Source organism: Rhea pennata, chromosome 4 (genome assembly GCF_028389875.1).
Source record: "Rhea pennata isolate bPtePen1 chromosome 4, bPtePen1.pri, whole genome shotgun sequence".
NCBI lineage: Eukaryota > Metazoa > Chordata > Aves > Rheiformes > Rheidae > Rhea > Rhea pennata.
This window is the reverse complement of record NC_084666.1, coordinates 25,718,895-25,743,299: the sequence shown is the minus strand read 5'-3', so window position 1 is coordinate 25,743,299 and position 24,405 is coordinate 25,718,895. Positions and strand designations below refer to the sequence as shown.

Here is a 24,405-nt window from a genome sequence, read left to right as displayed (position 1 = left end):
CTGCTGAAGTTAGAGTCAGCTTTAGAGTTTTGCAAAGAAAAATTATACCAAATTCTTGTGGCAGAGCAGTGGGACCCAGAGAGCCTCCCTCAGCATGGTCCTGCCACAAACTGTACATGCAACGATTTGCTCTATCTGTAAAAATGGATACAACACATCATCTAGGTATGAGCTGTAGGAATTACATCCATAAAATCATATCAATACAAACCACTCTTGAACAGTTTATTACAAATATTAATAAGTTTGCTGACTCAGAGGGAAACTTGAAGACTATATGAATGGAGCTTACTGACAGCAAGCAATACTGGAGGATACATATCTTCCAGAGAAGCTGAATGATGACAAGTGTCCTGTACAAAGCTCTGCAATGCATTGCAGTGTTGAGGCAATATATTATTAAATGAACAAAAAGATGAGCAACTTAAATTTCTCTAGTGTGAATTTTTATTATCAAGGACAAAAATAGTAGAAGCTCAGGATGACTCATGTGGCCAGCTCTGAACAATCTAAAACTCTGTGGTACTGAGTTTGAACATTTCAAGAATGCATGGGAGGAAGGACAGAGATTTCACACTTCAGTAGCAATATTAATCTGCAAACAAAGCACTTTTAACATTAATTTATTTTTAGATCTTTCACTTTGTGGTTACTTAGGTTTAATTGCAATTTGAAAAGTTAACTATTCATGCTGATGTCCTCTTTCGATTCCTTTTCTTCTTGCTCTTTCACCCTTCTACTATTCTTTAAAATGTTAGGTAGTTTACCTACTCTTTTCTTCATAGGAACTCTTTTTTTTTTTTTTTTTTTAGCAACAAAAGAATGAATTATGCAATAGTGTATTCTCCTCTGTTTGATTCAATATTCCCTTCTGACACTACCACGTTGTCAGTCAGCTGGTTTGGGCAATACTCTAGTGTCAACATACAGCATGTGAGAATGATATGCACTGACACAAAAAGCACTCTCAGTCCTTTTGGTAGACTGACCAAAATGTAAGTCCTCACTAAAAGAATGATTTCTTAGCTACAGGATGCTAGTCAGTGGCTTTACTTTTCCACAAGAGAAATGATAATTAAAAACCTCAATAGCTGATTTTTCCAGATCCTTTACAGTTATTTTAGTGAGCAAGTGACTCTATGAATGAACACATGTATTTACATTTCATGTGTACACTAAAAGAACAGGTTCAGTTAGCACTACGTTTAGGAAATATGACAAAAGAAATACAGAAATAAGACTAAAGTAAATGCATTAGAGGCAAACCCCACACAAGGCCTCCACTATCTCTATTCTTCCTATTACACAAAAATTTCCCAAGTGAAGACAACAGAGCTCCACTTACCCTCAAGTCAGATCTCAAGCTAACTCTAAGCTGCTACAGAGCAGAACTATTCCGTTCACTTAGGCAGATCCACCTGAGTTTAGTTTTTGTCTTTGGCAGTGTTTTGCAATATGCCAGCAGAGAGAAGAAACTTGCCTCTGAGCATCTGCACTACAATTTTGCCTGCTGAGTTGCCAAGCCATGATGAGAGAAGACAACTGCAAGCAAAGGAGGCTGCTGCTGAAGCACAGGCAGCGCTATTCGTCCTTTCCCATTTACATACCACCTCCATCAGCAGCTATTACCTACTTAAGACCTTAAAGCTAAATATGGGAAGGTTTTGGCCTTACTAATCCTGCCCGTCACCAGAGCTTTCCACACTAAAAAGCTGCCCTGATAACAGTAGTATTATATGCACACAATGTTACCATACATTGTTTGGATTTATGATCTTACAGAGCCGTACACATTTCTGCCAGGACATCTGGAGTATAATCCCAGTTGGCTGGCAAGCAGCTAAGGCATGTTAAAATGCTGTGATACAGTAAGTCAGGTTCCTTTCTAATCTGCCTTCCCTCGTTCTGTTTGTATACATTTCCCAGCTGCATTGCCAAACTTAGCAACCTTCCACTAGAGGAGTTCATCTCATTGAAGGTCGAGTAGTCTGGGGCGAAAAAGAGCAAAGAACAGCAAGAGGGAATTTAAAAACAACTTTCATCAGACTTCCCTTGGCTGCAGTGCAATTCCTGAAAACTTCACCTAGCAGCAGGTAATCCATTACATTGAATTTGTATTTGACAGTCAGTAAATTGCTGTTGCATCATTGTTTTATAGGTAACCAGGTTCTTCTCTGTACTTCAAGTAGTATTACCAAATTTAGATATCAGATGACAGACATGATGGAACACCGTAAAATACCTGGTTTCAATCAGTGATTCAATTTGGGGTTCCTATTATTGTTTAAAAAATAGATAGAAAGAAAGAAAAAAAGAAAAGAGGCAGCTATGAGAAAAACTTATTTCCTGTATTGTGGGATTCATCATCTGTTATTTTTAATGTGAGTTAGAAAGAAAAGAGTTTGCAGGCTTTTGCCACTGATTTACTAGACAAACACTTATCCTCCTACTTCATTTGGGAGAATGAGGAGGAATGAAGCATTATTTTAGGAATATCACTTTTGTTTGATGGAAGCAACATCTTATCATAATGGTATGTTCTTTAGTTCTGTACTCTTTTCTGTGCAGAAGAACACAGGGGCAGAGATTAAGATGAGCATGGACATGTAGAATGAGCAAGAAAAATGAACCAGAAGACAAGAGTGCAGAAGGTACCTCTTTGATTTGAGGTCTTCATTTCATCTAATCCTGCCAGTTCTCACAGAGCCTGTCCTCAGTCCTCTCAAAGCTCCCTATTTGGCTACCCTACTAGGTGAATTGAAAATCCCTTTGCTGCTGCACAATCTGCTCTGTTTCTGAGCCCTTCAGGGTGAGCCAGTGCTTAAGGAAAGTTTCTGACTCTTAGAAGGGAAGAGGAGCAGATGACTAGCTATCATGAACACCTTCCAAGCTTCCCTTTTCCAAGGTTTTGTTATTTTCTTACCCAGCCAGGCTAAACAAACAGTCGGTCCGTTGAAAGTGAAAGGCTGATTAAAGTTATTCAGAATTTTCCAACCTTTCTAGTATGACTGCCTGGTATTTGCCATGGGCTGATTTGCCTTTCTACCGTCCCTCTTCAGGTGCGTGCAGAAGAAAACGTACAGAGGGAATTACTCCCAAATGCAATAGCTATTGATCTAGCCTGTACTGTTTCCCTGATGTGATTCCTCTTGAAGTTGGAATTAGCACTGGAAGGAGAGAGCTCACTCAGACTCTGGCTACTGGACTCAGAGGATTTGTCAGCCCAACACGTCAGCCTCGCATATTTTTAAGAAAGCTTCAAAGGCCAGGAGAAATTTTTCCTTTGCCTCAGGTGGCACTAGCAACTATCCAACAAAGCAGGAAATCAGGTTTCTGGCCATCTTGAAAAAAAAAAAAAAAAAAAAAAAAGAAAAAAGAAAAAGAAAAAAAGGGAAAAAAAGAAGAAAAGAAAAGCATTAGAATGAGCATAGTTTTGTCTTTTAATTCCTTTTCCTGGTTGCATATCCCACAGGAGGGGATTGTTAGGCTACTGAAAGGTTATTCCTCCAAAATCTACACTACATTGTATCATTTACATACTGAAACCAAAACATCTTTTAAAACGCTTGATTTTCTCTCTTCCAGCTTCATAAAGTTTAGACTATCCTGAATCAGAAGTGTTTAAAGCTCTGGCAACTAATTACAGCTGCAGAGGCAGAACAAAACGCAAGCAGCAGAGTCCTTACTGGGCCCAACATCTTCTCTCACTCGCAAAGCAACGAAGAGATCAACAGCTCCGTATGAGATGAGGAGGTTGGTACGAAACCTAGGTTTGTTAATCACCACCTCACACTGCTCTAACCTATTTTATATTATCGTTGCATAAAATTTGTGTTTTACAAGACCACTGCACTTCTTCTTGGATAAGCACATTTTTGACACCAGTGCGCTGCTTTGTGCCAGGAATGTGCATCTTGGCAGACAATTCTAAAACTGCACGACACATTTAAAGCTGGACAGAGACAGGAAGGCAAACATGCAAATAGCTGCAAGTTACAGAGACCTAACACTAGAAGCACTTCAGCTTGTCATTAGCCACTGTCAGAAGATATTCTAGGGAGACTACCAAGGCTCAGTAATTACTAAGCTATTGCAATGAAGAATGTCTGCCAGGAGACACCAGCTCCCCTTTTGGAAGAAAGTAGGTGTTCACCTGAGCAAACTATTACTGAATTTAACCAACCATTTAAACATGACTCTTAATGTCTTTAGATCTCAGTGGAGCCTCAGAAATGCCACCGATGAGCATTACTAGGCACCAGTCTACCTTGAAGCTTTTAAATTTAATGTGATCAAGTCACATCAAGACAGGTCCTTATGTAAAATGTCCCATTTACAGCCTGTACAATTTAAATATATAGAGAGGGAATAGTAACTCAGCAAGTCATTTTAAGACCTGGTTCTCTGAGCAGAAAGCCTTCAAGCCCAGCACAAAGCTAAGAAACTGTATGTGAGAAACATGTCACTTTCTACAGACACAGCTGAAAAGTACAATTTTATCTGCTGCCAATATAACTGCAAAACTTTGCTCCTTTCAAATAAAATGGAGAGAGGAAAAAAAGGTGGGGGAGAAAAAAGCACTTATGAGAGCAGTATTTCAGCTCCTTGAGTGCTCCTTCCAGACTCTGGATCATCACTTGGCACATTCTCCAATAGGAACAAAACTGCATGCCATTGCTTTGCAGTCACTTGCAAACAAAATTGCACAACTACCAACTTCTACACAGGAATAAAAGCACATTTAAAAAATCACGGAATGTAGAGAAAATCCACTTTTCTGAAGAAAGAAAGCTAACTTTAATTCAAAGTCAGACACTTTTGAGGTCTTCACTAACAACATTTTGGAAGTGGCCTTATTTTTAGGTTATGTATGCTTTTGTTCCTGCCTCCTTGGTGACAGAGTAAAGGAAAAGCATTTGCACTGTGTTTGAACGCTTTTCCAGCTAAGCCAGTTCTTAAACACTATTTGGCCACCTAGCAAGGGTGGAACTATATTCACAGTGCTGTCAGGGAGCAGGAAGGACCAGCTGCTCCCCAAGGTGAGGCGAGCTGGGAGCGAGGGTGGCCCCAGCACGGGCAGTGCCCTCGCCCACAGGACTCAATCCCCGCGGGCACTGGCTGAGCTTAAAAGGAGTTCTTGGGCCCATGGGCAGGGGTGGGTCCCACATGAGACAGGTCAAGGCAATTAAGGCCAGTGCAGGGCCCTGACAGTGCTTATACCAAGCCTTCCAGGTTTTGCAAATAATTTCTGAGGGAGAAGACCCACAGCAGTCCATTAGCTCAGTGAAACCTTAAGCAATTCTGCAATAATTAAAACCTGGCCCTAAGTCAGGCTCCACTGACTAGAAGACATCATAGTGAGAGGAACAGAGAGGCCACAGCCAGAAGGCTTGCACTACAAATGCCACCTGCACTTCCAGTACCTCCAGTTAACCTCAGAAATGGTAAGAATACCCCTGCAATCACAGGAAACAGCATCCTAAAGACAGGTTTTCTGCTCACCTGCACTCTGCTCCATGCCTTTGGTGTCCTAAACTCTGAAGGAGATGTGATAGCCTGGCACTAGGAAAGGATGGCTTCCATTGCGGCGCCAGACACCCAGGGAAACACTTAAGAATAACTAGAATCAACTGACATTTTCAAGCAAGTCTCCTCCAAAGTAGATATGATTCAGCAGTAGATTTTACTACCTTTAAAAAGAAAAGAAAACTCATTCTTGTTAGATTTAAAAGGCACCTCCAAGAGCAGCTTTCATCTTAGACAAAACTAAGAAAAAAGATCCTATTAATTCCATTTTTCCTCTTCTGAAATGTGTTCACCTCTCCCCTGCCCCAAATTACATTTTCTCCCATCTGAAGAACGTTTAGACCTATCTAGACCGATCTTGCAGCAGATTCCCCCCATAGGAGCTTGCCGTCTTGCCACGTGTAATGAGCACCGTAACTGAGGGGCATTCTTCATTCATCCTATTTAGATGGCATAGGACAGTTACATGTAGATACTGAGTTTTCCGCTAAATGGAATTCATAAATCAGTATTGTCATACCCTGCAATGATAAATGCACCACTTACAGATTCGGAGCATCAAATCAAGATCTATTTACAAGGTTGCTCCTGAGAGAGAAAATGGTAATGTTACAGGGGGTAGCTTGATGCTATTTTCTCCCCTGCTGCTACAGATACAGGGGGGTTTTGTTTGGAGGACACTCAGAGCAGAGAGAGGGAAGGGAAGAAGGATTAATGATGCTTAGAACAAAAACAAACTCTGCCCTTCTCTACTGCTACAACACCTGCTGCCTCCATCAGCTCAGGCTCATCCATTATGCAGCACGCCAGCAGCGACGGGGACGCAATCGCCCGCTCTGAAGCCAGGACAAACCTGACCAAAGAGCAAGAAACAGAATGAGCAACCTCTCATTATCACATAAACAAGCCTCGCTAGCGCTCCTTCTCCTCCCCGCTTACTGCCATGTTAAACAAGTACCAGAAAGAATCACATTAAGCATCTGGTTCAAATGCAGAAGAATAAAAGAAATTGCCTTTAACAAAATTTGTCAATTTAGCCTTCTAGTAAATAAATTCCTGAAGAGAAAAGTAAAAAATCCAAAACTATTTTAATTGCTTTTACTTTTATTTTTACTGTTAGTGGAAACTGTGTAAAGACTTAAATGGATTAAAAGGAATGTAATTATTTCACTGTAATGCCTTAATAGTGGGAAAGGAACACATTAAAAACATACTTAACATTTCCAAGCTAAACAATAAGAACTGCAAGTTTCAAAACATTTAGTACATTTCTACAATTCCAAGAAATCCTTTGAGTTGGCCACTCCCCCATTAGAAATGAGGCCTGATCCCACCAACACTTTCATGCTTCCCTCACATTACCAAAACAGAATATCTCACCCATGCCAGCAGGGCAACTCAAAAGCTACATTAAAAACAAAACATTAGCAAGATATAACACTAAAAAGTATCTTTAAACTATCAATACTGGAAAGCAAAACACTTTTGGGCTTAGACTGTAAGTGGTTACAGTTCTTCATCAGTGCATTGGTTTTCCACGCATCTCCTGATGTTCAGATGCAGTAAGCAGCCTTCCTCAAATTTTAAATAAAAATTTATATACATTTTTATATACGTAAAAATTATATAAAATTTATATAAAAGGATAAATTAAATGGCCATACTTTACTAAATAAGTCGATTAAATGATTTAAATAGCACATCATTAAAAGATATTATTCAAACAGCAGAAAAAATTGAAAGGTGAATAAATATCATAAGCAACTTCTTCTAGATCTATTAAAAAAATCCATGGCGTGCAGGCAATGTTATCTGGCACTCCTCAGTAACATTGTATTTCCATAGGTGGAAGAACACTACTGTTTTACAAACAGGAAAATGAACCAGAAAAGCTCATCTAAGGTTAAAATGATTAACAACCTCTTCCCTGTCAGAACAAGAATACCTGGCTAATCTACAAGCAACATTGTAAATGACATTATAAATGACATTCAAAACCATAAAAATAAAACCACTATCACAGTACATTTAAATAATACAGATATTCTGTAAATCAGCCAACATTTTTTGGACAACACTGCAAAACATTCTTTTGAGAAGGCGTTCACTTATAGGAAACTATGCTTCTCCTCCCTTGTTCTTTATTATGAAAAAGGTATTTGCATGACAGCAGGAGTTTTTTTGTTGAGTTCACATGCTTATACTGTTTTTTTCAATTCTGCCAACCTGCCAGTGTACCAAAGTCATATTTAAATCTAAAATAATAACTGCTGTGATTATTCAAAAGCCAAAATTCTAGAAGAACCCAAAGCTTCTCTCCCTGGCTAAAAGTAAAATTCATCTTGGAATCAGTTGTCTTAAATAGGTGCAAATTCCAAACCCCTCTTTCTAAATATTGCTCAACTTAGGCTGGAATAAGCAGTCACTTACTGCAAGCCACCAGCAAATGCTGTCTGACTGCAACCTGTCATTTGAAATTAAGGGCAAGTATTTAAGCACTTCACACGGCAGATGGTGGGGGGAGACACGTAAAAGCAATAGTCTTGATTTCATCGAAAAGTCCACTTAGAAAATATGCAAGACAAGACCAAGAAAATACAATTGACACAGATCTATTTGCTACAAAAGGCCTAGCTGACACCTCACTGAAGCTTGGACCGTTTCATTCAAACGGTCAGTCCAGTTTCTGAATATATTTCCTAATTTTTCACTCCATGACTGAGCTTGCTTAGCAGAGTATAAAATGGCTTATTTGGAGTTGGAGTGGCTACTGGAAAAAAAGTGTTATTTTGCCAAGGCTGATCTGCTGATACACTTGCAACCACCACTTGATTTAGCAATGCCAGTTAATCTGTCTTAAAGCCAATCTTTCTTCTAGTACCTATATTGCCATTACTGTTTTTGTACGTGATGAGAGGCATCAGGTGTCAGAGTATGAGCTGGCTGTTTTTAGCCAAAACAGGAATGCCAGCATGCTCTCCAACCATCTGCTTTTATCATCCACAGCAAAGGCTGGCCAAATAATTATATGTCCAGCACATTTGTAGCATTTTGAGTACTCAGCACTATGACTTTGCTCTTTAAAGAACTGCTAGAAATTTTTTTCTCAATTAGCCTGAAGTGACAGTTGCTTATGTTCATCACGCTTTACCTTTTAAAATAGTAGGGTCTGTTACCCCTCAGTAACAAAAGGAGATGTTTTTAGTCAATCACACACCACTAGTTGTTTCAAATGTTTAGTAGGACAAATGCTTGTGTGGGAGCACAGGAATTTAATAGAGGTATGTTAAGAGAAGCTGGGGTTAATCATCCTGCTGCCTCATGCATAGTAGGTGGAAGGGGCAATGCTGGAGAGGGGAAAGTGGGGCAGGAGGAACAGAAGGGCAAGTGGTGTGAGGTGACCTGATTTTCCCATTGCCTCTATTTGATAGCATTATAGCGTACATGCTTCACACACAGCCGTTTCAGCTGTTCCTGAAACGTCCACGCACAAACTTTTTTCTGCTTTTTCAAAGTTTGAGCTGGGTAAAAATAAGGGAAGATGCAGGAGGACAAACACGAAGTTGCAAGCAGAAAGTACTTTATGAGGAGCTACACATAAGTCTTTTGATGCAGGATAACAGAAAAGCACAGCTGCTGTCTGAAAACAACTAAACCCATGCCCATCCAAACGCTAGGAACACAAGAACGAGGCTCACTTGTGCAGAGCTTTACAACATTATTTTGTTTTCACGTCGATGAGCTGACACCACACAACGACACAAGGCATTTGCATTAATACACATTTATCAGGTTAAACTATGTCTAAAAGAGTTAATTCTATCTTCTTAGTTCTCATCTAAATAATCATTATATAATGGAGCAAAATTGGCTTTCTATTATTCTGCAAGAAAGAAACAGATTTGACATCAGAAAAAGTAATAATATTTTTGTACATTTCACATTCAGACCACAAGCCAGCAAACAGTAGAATTTTTTCCAAGACTAATAAAAGTAAGTTACTTTGCGGTCTTTAGTTACTGGTTTAAAACCAGATACATTAAATATAAAACTTTGTTTTTACGTAGCAGGGTCTACAATTTAAACCAGGCAGCAAATGTAAATGAATATTTGGACAACTGAAGCCTGGTTTTGAATACTATTTAGCAAACTCTCCACAATTGCTTCTTGAGCTACTCTGCAAAACCACATCCTGCCCTGATTCAGTTATGCCATTTTCTCCCTCCTCCTCTCCCATTTTAACTCAGTATGATAGAACTGATTTTGGCCACTTTTTAGAGGACTTGAAGCAGGATTCTTTAGATACAAACTTCAGAGTAAATGAGTATGCATTTTCATATTGTCATGGCATTCTTGTAATAGGGTCTCCAGATGACAATGTTCATTCCTGCTTCACGTGGGAGGAGGGGAAGACGGAATAGCCCTGTCTAAAGCCAAATTAAAAAGTGATACTGAACAGGCAAATTAAATTAAAAATATGCTGTCCCTTGCTACATCACCAACAGATGGTGATATCTTTTGCAAAGCTCATAAGCTGAAGCAGGCCGTTACACCTAGATGCCCAAATCTGCCATTTGGTTCTTCTTCAAGCTGAACAGAGGTGCATGCTAAGATGAAAGGCAAGGCCTTTTTAAAGACTTGTCCAGTGAAAGTCAATGAACCACATCATCACACAGTTCCCATGACTCTTGCGATTTATCCTCATGAATTAAACCACACGTAGAAAATGAGAGAAGAAAAATAAAACAAACAGAAACAACAGACAAACAAGCTGGGATGTTCGTATGAGTTGTCACCATACTGTGTCAATGTGACAAAGCTACAACCGTTTCTTTAAAACGCGATTGTGTCCTATTAAATCTTATATCAACAAATTTGAACAGTTAAAAAGAAAACTTTAAAAGAGAAAGTGCAATATTTATACCAGTCTACTGTTAATGTTAGTTCATGATCCCTGATCTTAACTGGCATTGCTGTGAATATTTTCAAACATTTGCAGTTTGCCATTGCCACCCATGCAGCACGCATCATCTCATTTTTGACTACGTTGCCCTTGCCATTACAGCTCATTTACTCTGGTTTACCCAGTTTTCTACACTAGGAATAGAAAAAGAGTACTTCCAGTCAAGAATGTCGACTAATGTGTAGCTAAATATCTCTTGGGCTTCCAGTTTGGTTACTCACTCATTTTCAGTCAGGCAGACAGTATCTGGTCCCAAGGTAATAATAAAGATTCCAGCTTCTTTTCAAATTAGTGAAAACTAAGCTACTCAGTTCTCGATAGAAAGCATTCAGGGGATCTAACCTTGTTTTAACCATATCAGCTGTTTACAGATCACTTCTGTAGGAGAGTTTAAAAAGGTGCTACTGTCTACAACAACCAGCAACTCCCACAAGAGCAGGTTGAGATTTGCTTCCTCTTTATGCGCCCTAAAATAAATAAAGTATTTTGCTCCTTCTACTTGTACTAACAGGAGTGTCCAGATGGGAAAAATCAAACAAAGGTTTTCCTGGTAATATCCGTTTTATTATAAATAGCTGCTCCTCTCCAAGTCATTGTTATATCCTACACAACTTCTTGATGGCCTCATACACAAAAATTATTGAAGACCAACTGTTACATCCAACTACATAAACAGGTTTTTAATCTTCGATAGCAGATTTGCATTCAACAGCCTAATACATTCAGCAATTTAACAAATTAGATGATCACGCCACCTAACATATTTTACAAGTTTTATCAGTTTGCAAATTTGCAGAGCAACCTCACAGGGACCAACACTTACATATCTCACAATCAAAACAAAATGATCAGCCCCTGGAAGATATTTAGTAAGCAAAACAAGGTGTGAGCTGACTACAGTTCTAGCATAAACAAATACCATTATTTTTTTTTCCTACATTGGAAGTCAGAACTAAATTCAAATTTTCAGGAATTTTGCACAATTCAAGTTGCCGAAGCCACCCTAATGATGAGAGAGCAGTGCCTAAAAACAGCCTCAGATACAGTATCTTTCAGAAGGAAAAAATAATTTGACATTGTCACAGAGTAAGATACTAACAAGGCTCTTTGCAATTACGCTGGAAAAAAAGAAACATCAGCAACAAACCTGCCAGCATTTAGACGGATTGCAACCTCAGAGAGCAGGAGGGAGATTAGAAGTTTTGGCACAAGCGCCTCGTCTAAAGGCTGAGGGGGTAACGGAGGGCAGGAAGTGGAAAGCGAAAGGACAAGGGTTTCACAGCCAATTTCAAGACTATCCTCCGCAAGGCATCTACAGCCATTAGGAGACAATTAGATTATGCAGCTAACACACTGTTAGCAGCTTGTGTCCGTGTGTGCAACTAAACAGGTCCTGATGCACAACAGCACTAACTTAAACCATAAACTTAAGCCTCACTGGCATCTATAGTTGCCATATGTAAGTTACGTTAAATAATAATCGCAAACATTCAGTACTATTTTCAATCCTAATATGCATTCAAGCTTTAAAAAGCACGTGGTAAATAAAAAAATAACCTGTTGAAGTTAACGCTTTTGAACGCTGAGCGCAACCTGTAACAGAGACTACAAAATAAATCAAATCTAAATTTTAAAAAGTGTTTGGAAACATTTCAGTGGTTTTTCTTTCCAGAATTTCTCATTTAACTACCTGAGGTTTGCTAGGAATTTTTTAATATTCATTTGATTCAATAAGCAGATGCCAAAGCTTCAGCTCAAATTTTTGTTTAAAAGTTAAATTTATTATTGAGAAGGAGCTAATAGGTTTCAAATATCTAACTCTTCTTAAGGAAAAAGCCCAGAAACAAAAACAAGCCAAAGGTCACACTTGTTAAACACACATCTCCAAGAAACTCAGATTAAAACAATGCTTCCTGCAGTTACGCAATATTTTCTGCATTTTTTTATTGGGCTCAAAATTCAGGCTTCTTGCTATTGGGGCAGACAGGAAAAATGAAACACTTTTATAACCGAAGGTCGGAAATACCCAGCTGTGCAACGTTGAGGCCACATAAAGCCGCACCAAATGTATGGATGCTTTGCATAGGTTTGCATAGGTTACCCCCCCCCCCCTTGCTCCGATTACTCTTACGAGCAAGGGCTTGGGCAGAAGAAGCAGGAAAACAGGGAATTCCCTGCTACCCCGTAACCCCAAGGGGAACGGCGGCACCTGCAGCCCGGCAGCGGGGTGGGTGAGGACGAGCCCCCTGCACGCCCCGGACGCTGCTCCTCCCTGCAACGCCACCCACAGCTGCTGCAAAAAGCCTCGCTGGCCGACTTCACCAGGTATTTCTGCAGCCAGTCCCCAGCTGACCGCGGGGGTCATAAATGAACACTAGGGGAATCTGAAACTCAGCGGGAGGAAAAGGACAAATTACTTAAAACATTACTACTGTAACAAATTCTTCTGGAGTTATGACACCTCAGCTGCAGGTGAGCTGGGCCCAGTCTGCAGCTCAGCCATGAGCTTAGATAAGAAAAATCAATATATCAAATGCATTACACAACCCCAGCAAGTGACAACAGAGCTGGCATCTTCAATATCTCCTTGCACGCAGACTTTTTTAATGTTATCTGAGGCTAGCCATTTAATCACTATACTGCTATGTGAAACAATGCACCTCTCACCTGACTTTAAAATCTAATTATTTTTCTGGACCAGTCTCTCATGTGATACAGTTACTTCACACAAATCAGGCCACCCAGTTTGCAGGCACAAGCACTTAAATATTAGAGATGGAGACTCTCTTCAAAACAAAAAAAAAGCTTCACAACTGTTAACTCAAGTAGGACACATTCAGAAAGGAATGCAAGAACCTTAGACAAATAGTTCTGTACAAACAGATGTAGAAACTCCTCAAATATGTTCCTCATTAAAAATAAGTAACTTTTGAAAATTGGGATTTTATCCATAAGCTCTTTACAACTGTTCAAATAAATAAATAAATAGCTTCCTCTACTGTTGAGAGCTAAAATTTCTTTCCCCATATAGAATACAGTGATCATCTTGTTACCAGGAAATCATCCAGGGTTCAAAATAAACTACCCTCAGCTCCGGCGGCTCCCACAGTCACGCAGCTAAGGGGGGGAACAAGCACATAAAACGCATGAAATAGATTTCATGTACCAATTTGCATTTGCCATCTCGGTTACTCTCTCTCAAGATGAGCTTCTCTCCACTTCTCAAATCCACGAGGCAGCAGTGATCGGCTTAACGGTCTCACATTTTCCTCGCTCTGCCCTCTCATATCAATTCCCACCTTCTGCCACGGCACTTTTCAGTCCTTCGGAAAGCTATAAAGAATTTAATTCGGTAGCTATTTAGGCCAAGTTAGAGTTGGCTAAAGCATCCTTCTTATCCTAGTGAACCTGAGCATAGAAAACATTCGGGTTAATCTTCCATTCAAAATTCAGAAAGCTGGAACAAAAGAGAGGTAATAGCAGCTTTCACATTACCTTTTGAAGTAAATGCCCTCCTAAGGAATTAGTAAACACAGCTTTTCCTCTTCTGCTATGATGAAAATATGAAAATATTATTTGCATTATTCCCAGGTGGCCATTCACTTCATTTAGAGGCTCTGCTGGAAAACGCTGATGGCCTGAAAGGCTCTTAAAGGACAAAGCCTCAGAGCACCACTGTCTCAAAGTCAAATCAAAAATTTCAAAGTCAAAATATGTGGTTTTGTTTAAATCACACTCACTAAAGATCTAATATGTTGAGATAAATCATTTCCAGATAAACCCCTCCACAGCAGGGATTATTCTTCCCTTAATAATTTCAAGACAAAGTAGTCTTACTTCTTTATTTGAAAAATGATTATTTTTTAGTTATCTCAAATTTTCCTGTAATTCTGCTCTAAGCTCCAGTACTCTTGGAGAGCTAGCTCTGGCATATTTATGCTGTATTTCTCACTAATCTAGAAAATCACATGAGCAGTTATACAGATGCAGAATTCTCTTACTTTGCTTTTTACATAGAATACTGCTGTATTGCCCTAAAGTAGCCTTGAGACCTGATTTGCTGAAGGAGATGGCTGGAGGGACATATAGCAAGGACAGACCTTTGAAATCCGTGAATCCACATGTGTCCAGTGACATGAGAGTCAGTAACGGCCTTGTGAGATAACATTACATGTGGACCTGCTACTGACTCTCATTTTTAAAAATCAGCTTCTATTCCTTTCAAAAATCTCACACTGAATGTAATGGGGTTTATTTTATAGGAATGTATCATTATTCAACCAAGAAGTCAGTCTACTACATGAGTGAAGGAAAAAATGGTACTAAGTCTCTAATCTGCAATTCACATTTCACGAAAACCTTTGGAAAATGAAGTACTACATGTAAAGACAGCCATCAACAAAGCATTAAGGCTGCAAAGTCACAGAATCAAAAAATCTGCATTACAACTACAATGTTAAGAAAAAGTATTTTTTCCTCCAGCTTTAAAATTCTACAAATTAATAGGTTACATATCAGAACCCATCATGAGTGGACATGCCCAGCACCACCACAGGCCCTGGAGAACCGACCTTATGGCTGAAAGTCCCATGCCTATTTACCTGGAAAAGAACAGTAAAAGAAGAGCAACTTGTCCTTTTTTTTACCTTGTACTGCATACAATTCGTGTTTCTCCCTCAATTCTTCTAGTCACAGTGAACTCAACAAAAAACTCTGGTGGCTCCATTCAAGGCCGTATCTCATATTCATTAAACAAATTATAACTGATTTTTTGAGACAAGAAGCATTTAACCAATATGTTTAAATAGGCCAATATTTGTCCAAGAAAAATCATGGCATTATAACAGGAAGGAATTCTGCTCTCTATGTAGTAGCACAAATGGGAATGAAAACACGTATGTCCAACAGTCAGATCCAGAGATGCATGTTTTTCACAGGACAACCTTGGTCAAAAGTAATTTATAACAAAACATGAAAGCAAATCTTGTCCTTTTTTTCTTCTTTTCACTTACAGTTCAGAAAATGTCCACCTGTGCATTGTTTATTCTAGACCAGGCAAAACCAAGCTGCAGAAATACAAATATCTGCAATTTTATTGCCTGCATTCCTGAAATCTCATTATTCTGTTGATCTTGAAAAAAATAATTAATTCTATCATCTTAAAGACAGAGTAATATATATCCATTAAAGTACTCAGTCCTCTCCTACTTAAAATGTGAGGGGTTTTATTTTTATCTTTTATCAATATCATTTCAGTTGGCTATGATACAATAAATACTGCTGGAAGACAAAGTACCATTTATCCTGTCACATCCATTTAAGACTAGCTCTTCCAACTTCAAGATGACAGCCCTCTGATGAACCAGCACTGTTCCTTAACAGAGATCCTCTAAACTTTCAGATGCACAGCACGAAGCTATACACTAATTCACAGCACCAAGCAAAATGAAGTATCGTCACATCCTATTTCTCAAGTTATCTACTAGACTGTACATTTTGCAACCAATTCTGCATAATTTGTATACTGACAATGTCCTTTTGTTCTGTTACTTGACACAGAGAGTATAAAAGATTTTGGAACCTCAGCTCGTACGCACACGACTGCAGCCCAGGTGGGCACACCTTGCCTGCTCCAAAAGGTTTTATTTAGCAGGCAGTAGTGCAAAATGTAATCTGTCACCATGAGCCTTTTTTTCATGCTACCGAGAGCAAAACTAAAAGGATTAGGGGATTTTACCACAATGCTGAGATGCTTACTAGGAATCTTTGCCAGTAATATTTATTTCCTCATCAGCTGTATAAAAGGAATAAAGCTATGCTGGAGGTGCATTTTCATCCTTCTGAGTCTCCTGTGTTAATGAAATTAATCATCCCTGATAGTAGGTTACTAGTGAATACACACTGCTCTTGTCAAAATAGGACAATGTAGGCGCATGATCATAAAAATCTGTGATCCACTACAGCAAATATTTAGTCACTACTAAAAGGTCATCCTACCTTCCCTTTTTCTTCCCTTTGCCACACAGGTAGGGAGGGCAGGGAAAATGCGTAGCTCTTCTTCTCTGCATTTGAGATTTTTCTGCTTGGAGGAATGCTAAAGAAACACCACTCATCAAGCAGTGAGTCACAGTATCCTCCTAGATAAGGTCCATTTTCCACATACATCTTTGCAAAATAAAGAGTAACAGATCTCAGGTAAGAATGCCTTCTAAAACATACAAATCTCTGTAAAATGACAGTGAGAGAACCATAAACACTACATTGGGTCCTGAATAACTCAACTTCATTTTTATTACATGTTTATATTAGAACTCTGTTGATGTATATAAAGGATAAGCTATACTTCTTGTAAAAGATTTGTCATTTGGCATGTAGCACCAACTGCTTTATTCAATTTTCTCAAATTAGCAGAGTTATTTTCCATCCAATTAAAAGAACAGGGTATGTTTAGTCTATGGACCATTCTAGCACACCAAACAATAGTCTTTTGAGTTCAGTGAGAAAATACCCAAAGAATGCATACAGCATAATCATTTTGCATTATGCGTGAAATTCCAGATCATTAACCCCTTAGTAAGCAGCTCTTCCACATAGCTCCCTCATACATTGCTATAGCTTCAGACAGGTCTGTCTGATCCAGACTAAGGGCAAATCGATTCATCACCAAACACTGTGGTTTGCCTGCATAGGGAAGCAAAAGGGAAGAAAGTTCTGCACTCCCTACCACCCACACAATCATCAGTCTCTCAGACGAAAACACAGCAGTAAGGCAGTAAATAATGTGATTTTGCAATCACAGTGGTTACAAGTAAACATAAGGGCAAAGATAAGGATTTTGAAGGATTCAAAATATAATTCACTGATCATTAAAAAGTCTGCCATATGAACAGTGAAAAAAGGGAAGCGTTGTTATGCAGCTATCCACAAGCAATAGAAACTGAAAAGAAACTGCCCATGAAAAATAGTCTCAGAAGAAAAGAAAATTGTATTTTGATTTGGAATAGATACAATCAATTTTTATATACACACAGTATCTTTAATAGAGGTCTATTTTCAATTGTATTTCAGAGATGGCCTACCTGTTTGCCCATCACAACTAGCGTTCAGTTGGTAAAGCTCCAATGAGCACTACTCATTGGGCTGAGACACTCATTGAGTTCACTATTTTTAATTTTCAATTGAAAGATTCCCAAGGCAGTGCATTCTCTCGACTCTGGCACTCTGAACCCCCTGTTTTGTAGTAGGCATCACCCTTCTCTGAAACCATCCTATTGCTGACAGTAGCCAGGTTTTTGGCTAGATCCATATTTATGCTTCCTCCCACAACTACTGTAGACTCATGACTTCACATAGTGCTCTTTTCTCCACCTCTTACATCTGAATTCAGCTTTTTTTTAATATCTTCCTATTCTTTCTGCTACAAACACATGTGCAATCTCTGAACAGCAATATGCAGATATTTGTTGGTTGTATTTCAAGGCCAGTATATTGAGAACCAACCTTCATACAGAACAAAAGTGCTATTTGGAATGGGGTATAAAAACACAGGCTAGATTGCCAGATCTTAGATACAAGTTTTATAGAAAAGGCTGTTTAGGAAAATTCTGCTTCAGGCAATCTAATGAGTTGGTCTCAGGCTTTATGAAAAAGAATCAGAAATGATGTGTGTGAAGAATGAACCTCAAGATACAGCTTCACAAGCAGGAAATAACAAAACTGTACTTCAAGCACCTGCCAGTAGAAAGAACAACTGAGGAAGTGCATATTTCAATACACTGTAGGTCCCATTTTGTATTAACTAACAAATAAACTAATTTATGGATGACTTAGCATGTGAAACTACTGTTACACTTTACAGACTCAGCTAACCACAGGCACTGCAGTCCCAATGCGTCTAAACGCTTTGGGCCTCATCCATGGGACAGATGCAAGGACTGCAGCCTCTAAGGTAGTTTTATAGGAAGATGATTAGACAGGACAAAAGGCTGAAACAGTCTAGATGATCCCAAAGCTCTGCTGCAAAAGCCCACAATCTAGCTCGCAGAGGAACTCTATGGCCTTGTCTCTCAGACATCACAGTTAAAGCAGGAATGCCCTGCTGTGGCATTAGAAGACTGCTAAGAAAATCTTGCATCTTTCACTAGTTCACACTAGTGCACGGAATCATCATCTAACATATGCACCAGCTGGTTAAACAGAGGTTTACAACGAACATAAAGATTTCTTTTGATTTGTAATGAAAACCATCACTGGTCACCACAGCTCACCTGTCACGGAACCAATAACAGTTTTAAATGTCAGGCATCAAAGGAGTCTAAACATGGAATACAGCCTGAGCTCTGGCATTTAAGCCTTTTAAGACACATACCGAGCACAGAAATACCTCCCACTTTTCCACATGTAAGACTTCTCTTACCTGTCTTGCAGACCTGACTGAAGTATGATCCAAAAATAATATCAGCCTTAAATGGATAGGTTTTCTTCAGGAGGAAGCAATAACCATCCTTTAAAGGAAACCATTCTCTTCCCATTTCTATTTTCTGGGGTTCTATTAAATACCTAGCTGACAATTACAGGTGCCTGACATCTTCAGCCAGCTGCTTCTCTTTCCATCCCTCTTAAAGGCTGTTTGTGGACAGATGCCAGAGAATATACATTCTGGTCTCTCAGTTCTTTCTTATCTTCCCCTTCCACCTCACAAAACAGGTGTCCCTAACAGAACCAAGATGTGCAAAGCAGTTGTGAAGCTATACAAGCTCAGTTAATGATAAAGGACATTCACAGCATAAAGCTAATGACCTAAGCAAGTCAAGATGCAATTCCCTTTGGCTTTCCATATAGCATGGCACACTGTTAAGATACATTATGCATATCTATTCCTAAGGAAAAAAAAGAGCAAAATCAACAACCAACAAACAATAAAAATCCCTCGGTTCAGCGTAGCTGTGTCCCATCACTGGATGTAAGAACCAGTGTACAATGTAATGACACTACTTATCCCACCATATAATGCCAAGCAAAGTCCTGTGGACACTTCCAAGACATACAGTGGAGTAGAAAGAAAATCCAAAGTACAAGGAAGGCTCATGACAAGAAGGCTGGATGATTGCCAACAGTAGTAATGAAAAGAAGAACAAGGATGAGATCTCAGAAGTAAGGTACTTGTATGTGGCTAGGTGGATGGTGATCAATCAGCCTGAAAGTCTGAAAGCTTCTTGACAGGAAGCTACATAGACAGAATTTTCTTAGGAAGATGCCTACAGAAAGATATAAAGAATAGGACTGGCCTAAGCCCATAAGAGCTAAGGACCTCTAGAGGAACACCAGTAATACCTCCCACTAGCTGAACTTAGAGTTGCTGATTACTGCTCTTTGAGTCTAGCCTGTTTTCCACCCATCTGGTAGTCCATCCACCCATCATATCTCTCCAATTTAATTTGAAGGACATTATGGGAGACTACATGTAAAAAGCTTTGCTAAAGTCAAGGCAAACAACATCCAACCACACTCCTCTTAGTCACTGAGCCAGCTATCTCACCACAGAAGGCAACCAGGTTAGTCAGCCATAATTTGCCCTTTGAAAATTCAAGTTGACTATCCTCAGTCACCTCCTTGTCTTCATATACCTGCAAATGGCTTCCAGGAGAATCTATTTCTGCCATAATCCTCCTGAGAACTAAGGTGAGGTTGACCAGCTTGTAGCACCCAGATTTGCTCTTTGTAAAGATAGGACTGATGCTTGCCTTTTTCCAGCTATCATGGTCCTCTCCCAATCACCATAAGCTTTCAAAGATAACAGAGAACAGCCTTGCAGTAACATCAGCCAGTTCTCTCAGGACTCTCAGATGCATCCCATCAGGTCCCCTGGACTTGTGCATGTCCATTTCATTTAACAAGACCCTTAATCAATCTTTTCTACCATAGATAGTATCTCATTCCCCCAAACACTAGGCATAGGGAATTGGGAGGCCAGGCCTGAGAGAAGACCATATTTGAGGTGAAGAAGACATTGAATGCCTCAGACTTTTCTATGTTCTTGATCACTATTCATTCAGTAGCAGGTCTGTATTTTCCTTAGTCTTGTTTTCACTACCTATGTACAGTGGTAGACCTTTTTGTGGTCCTTCACATTCGCCATCCATCTCAACTCCAGCTGAACTTTGGCCTTCCTGCCAATTCCCTCCCTGTGTGTCCAGGTCAAGTGGCTATATTCCTCTCAGACAGTCTGTCCATCCTGGTTTTCACTTCATTTGCATTCCCTTTTCACCCACATTTGCCTATCTTCCTGTACATCAGAACGGACCATTCCTGTGTTTTGAGGAGATAGTCCTCGAAGATCAGCTAACACTCCTGGGCCCTCTGCCCTTCAGAGCAGCCTTCCACAGGATTCCTCCTACCAGTTCCCTCAAAAAGCTGGGGCCTACTTTCCTGAACTCCAAGGCAGTTCTACTCTTAGCTGCCTTCTCTTCCCCAACTATTTTAAATGCCACCATTCCATAGTTGCTGTTGCAAAAACTGTCATCAGATATTATATCCCCAACTCATTCCTCATTCACAAGCAACAAGGTCAGAAGAACCCCTCCTCAAGTCAGCCGGTCTATCACCTATATCAAAAGGTTCAGAAACAGCTATTATATGTGCAGGCTGCAATTCCCAGTCAACAGACAGTTTCATTATAGAGGAAACCACATGATTACATTTGTAAAGAGTCAGTGAGCTAACAGCCAAAAAGCACGACCAAAAATCAGCGCTCCGGCTTCGTGCTTCTCAAACAAAGCAAGGAAGAATTGGTTTCATGGAAGACAGAGGATTAATTTCCTCTGTGCAACTTCAACCATGACTTCCAGAGAGGTCCCATATACCTATCCATATACATCTGATGCTGGAGAGCCTAACCGCATCAGGAATATGCAATGACGTCAGACTAGCTTTTCAATAGTCTTAAGAAAATGGAAAAGGAAGAAAGGGAAAAAAGAAGAAATGAAAGAGGCAGTCATGTAATTTGACAACACAGTCTTTGTTTACAATTTTGAGGATCTCCATCTCCCACATACATGAAATTTACAGGAGGATTTAACTGTCACAAATGGAAACAAAGTCCAGATGTCCAGAGCTCAAATAGCAGAGCCTGTGTACAGTTCTCAGGGAGTCAAAGGGAAAGAAATCTGGCAATTTTGTACTCTGTTTGAACGTTAAAATATGACTGCCTGATGAAAAAGTTGAATGAACGTTTTGATTGGGATAACATAAAGAAGGTTTCTGAAAAACTGGAGACCACAAATACCCTGCACCAGGGCTAGGCTAATGTTCAAGTAGATTTTTCTTCTAAGGTCAAGCATGGATCAAGGAAGGGTCAAATTTGGAGGTCATCTTCTGTGAGTAGATTTATATTGGGAATCCTCTCCTCCCACTTTTCAAGTAGAAGAATTAGGAAATCCCCTGACAGACCATTTCCTCTGCTTGGATATTCACATTACCATGGGTCAGAGGGTTGTGGTTCAAAAAGCCTACAAAAGGCTGCTGCATTTTTTATAGCTATGAGTTTGTTTCGTTTCTGGCCTTTGCAGACAACACCTTACAGATTCTCAGACGTCTCCTCCCTGCACAGCCATCTTATCCTTAGTTTAGGGCAGACCATCAGAAAAGATATGCACCATACCCATTCTCAAAGAGGTTTCACATTTGCCCTTCTGCTAGTCTGCAGCACAAACTGTTTGGCTAAAGATAGACATTTGCCAAGTATGGGGAAATGCAAGCCAGACAACAGGGAGCACAGCAAGCACAATTCTGTTTCACAAAACTCTTGGACTCCTTACAGTATTATTTTTCAATCAATGACTTTCCTAAGTACTTGTTGGCAGCCTCAGCCATTCTTAGAGATGATTCTCCAAGTACTAGTGCCAAAATAAAGGTGAGAAATGAAAATTCACACTATACTCAGCAATGCAGAACAAACACTAGGAACCTTCCAGTTTAAAGAAGTAGACCCAATATATATAGTCCTCCATAAGGACTTTAGTAGCAGTTATACACAAGAACAGACTTTAACAGTATATTATCCTTCACTATTTCCCAAATTACCTTGCCACTACTAAAAATCACTCCACACTTAAGGTCCAGCTGGAAGTTCAAAGCAGATTGCACAGATAGGTCTGAAAAATATTGAGAATTTCAGGAATGCATAATCTTTATTGACACCTGGCAAAATAGTTGTTAATACTAAGACCCATAAATCCTTGCCAAAGAGGCTTTAAAATAAATAAATAAGGAACTTTAGTCATCTGATCTGCATTTCCAAAATTGCTATGGGAATAACATATTGTCCCTGTTTTCTATTCTCACTATGCATAGTACAGCATTGTTTGAGTTGGATCAACCCAAAGAATCACTGTAATTTGGGTGCAACTCAGGAAAAAAGAATGGGACTGAAAGGAGGAACACAAAACAGCTTGGAAAGCCTCACCTCAGTAGGACAACTGATAATTCAGCTAGATTCCAGCAGAGCCATGCATCAAGGTAACTGTAGTGCAGAGCTGGCAAGATTTTTAATGCCTCACACACACTTCAGCATGTGAAAACAATTTTACATGCCCTTGCTCCCCCTTCCCCTTTGAATATTGCACACATGGTAATAGTTCATTAAAGCCATAGATTATAAGAGATAAAGCTGCATTTATTTATTTTTATATATATATATATATATATATATATATAAAATATAAATATATATATAAAGGTTCATTTATATTCATGAGGATACTATTCTATTTGAAAGATATATCACCCCTCAAATGCACAACAATGTTTTCTCTTAACATCATTTCTGCATAAGGAGAGAGGGAAAGAAATGAACTTATTTTTTCCAAGTGAGGGTCTTCACCCCTTATCTCACACAACTATCTCTAGTATGCAATATTAACAAACAGTATGTGAACACAGGCATTTTACAAGCATAATCAGTTTTACAAATAAACATCTAGCCATCTCCCTGCAGAATATGGTATGAGGTGGGTTGATGCAAAGGTATCAAAAGGAGTAGAGTGACTACCAAAGAGAAAGGAACTCTAGCATGAAGTTTCCCCTTACAATACTCGCGCAAGTCATGGGAATTTGCAACAATTAGCAGATATCATCATTGACTACCAATGGATAGATAACATTATATATTTAATGATATTTCATTTTAAAAATTATTTATTAGCCATTCAACTTCATCTGCCTTCCCTCTGCAGTAACTAAACCCATCACACCTTTGGACTAAAGTAAGCAACAGATCTCCAAATAGGTCAGAATTTTAATAGTAAGGTTGCATCTTTTACCAGCCAGTTTCTTCACAGAGAAGCTAAACTTGATCTTAGTCAATATGAAATGAAGGACTCAGAGCTTAAAGAAAAACATCACACAGCTTAAATTTTAAACAAGTATGTCCTTCTGGAATGGCATCTGCCCTCATATATTCCTAAACAGTATTCACAATCGAGAGAAAGAGAACCGGTTCTATTAAAGCCATGTGGCATTTAAAGCCCCTTCCACTATTGTTTAATCCTACTAAGACTTCAGAAAAAAAGGAAACAGCTATGTTGCAGTTTACTTTCCTAGGTGGAAAGATTGTTTCTCCTATCAGAATGGAATTCTGTGAGTGTATCTTTTCAATTTAGCTACGAGTGTAACATTTTCCTGGCCTATGTGTGCTCTCTGATGTCATTATATAGCCAGCTGCCTATTTATTTTAATTTAGTTAAAAACAACCAAAAACAAAGTCTTGAATTTGCTACATTAACAAAATGCACACATTATATATATATATATCACAAGAGAAAGCTTCATGTGCATGCATTAGACTATAATAAAAAAAAATGATTCATAGTAATGAATTCACCAAGTACTATTCAAAAAAGATGAATTTAAATCAGTTT

At 39.2% G+C, this 24,405-nt stretch overlaps 1 protein-coding gene and 1 long non-coding RNA gene across 7 annotated transcripts in view; one reads left to right on the top strand and one right to left on the bottom strand.

Annotated features, from left to right (window-relative positions):
* LIMCH1 (LIM and calponin homology domains 1) overlaps positions 1 to 24,405 on the bottom strand; it is a 181,358-nt gene that overhangs the window by 118,858 nt on the left and 38,095 nt on the right. The window lies entirely within an intron of this gene.
* On the top strand, positions 1,967 to 6,558 carry LOC134139962 (uncharacterized). The gene is made up of 4 exons (XR_009958293.1): positions 1,967 to 2,093; positions 2,569 to 2,651; positions 3,586 to 3,753; positions 6,307 to 6,558. It is a non-coding gene; the product is annotated as an uncharacterized LOC134139962 (long non-coding RNA).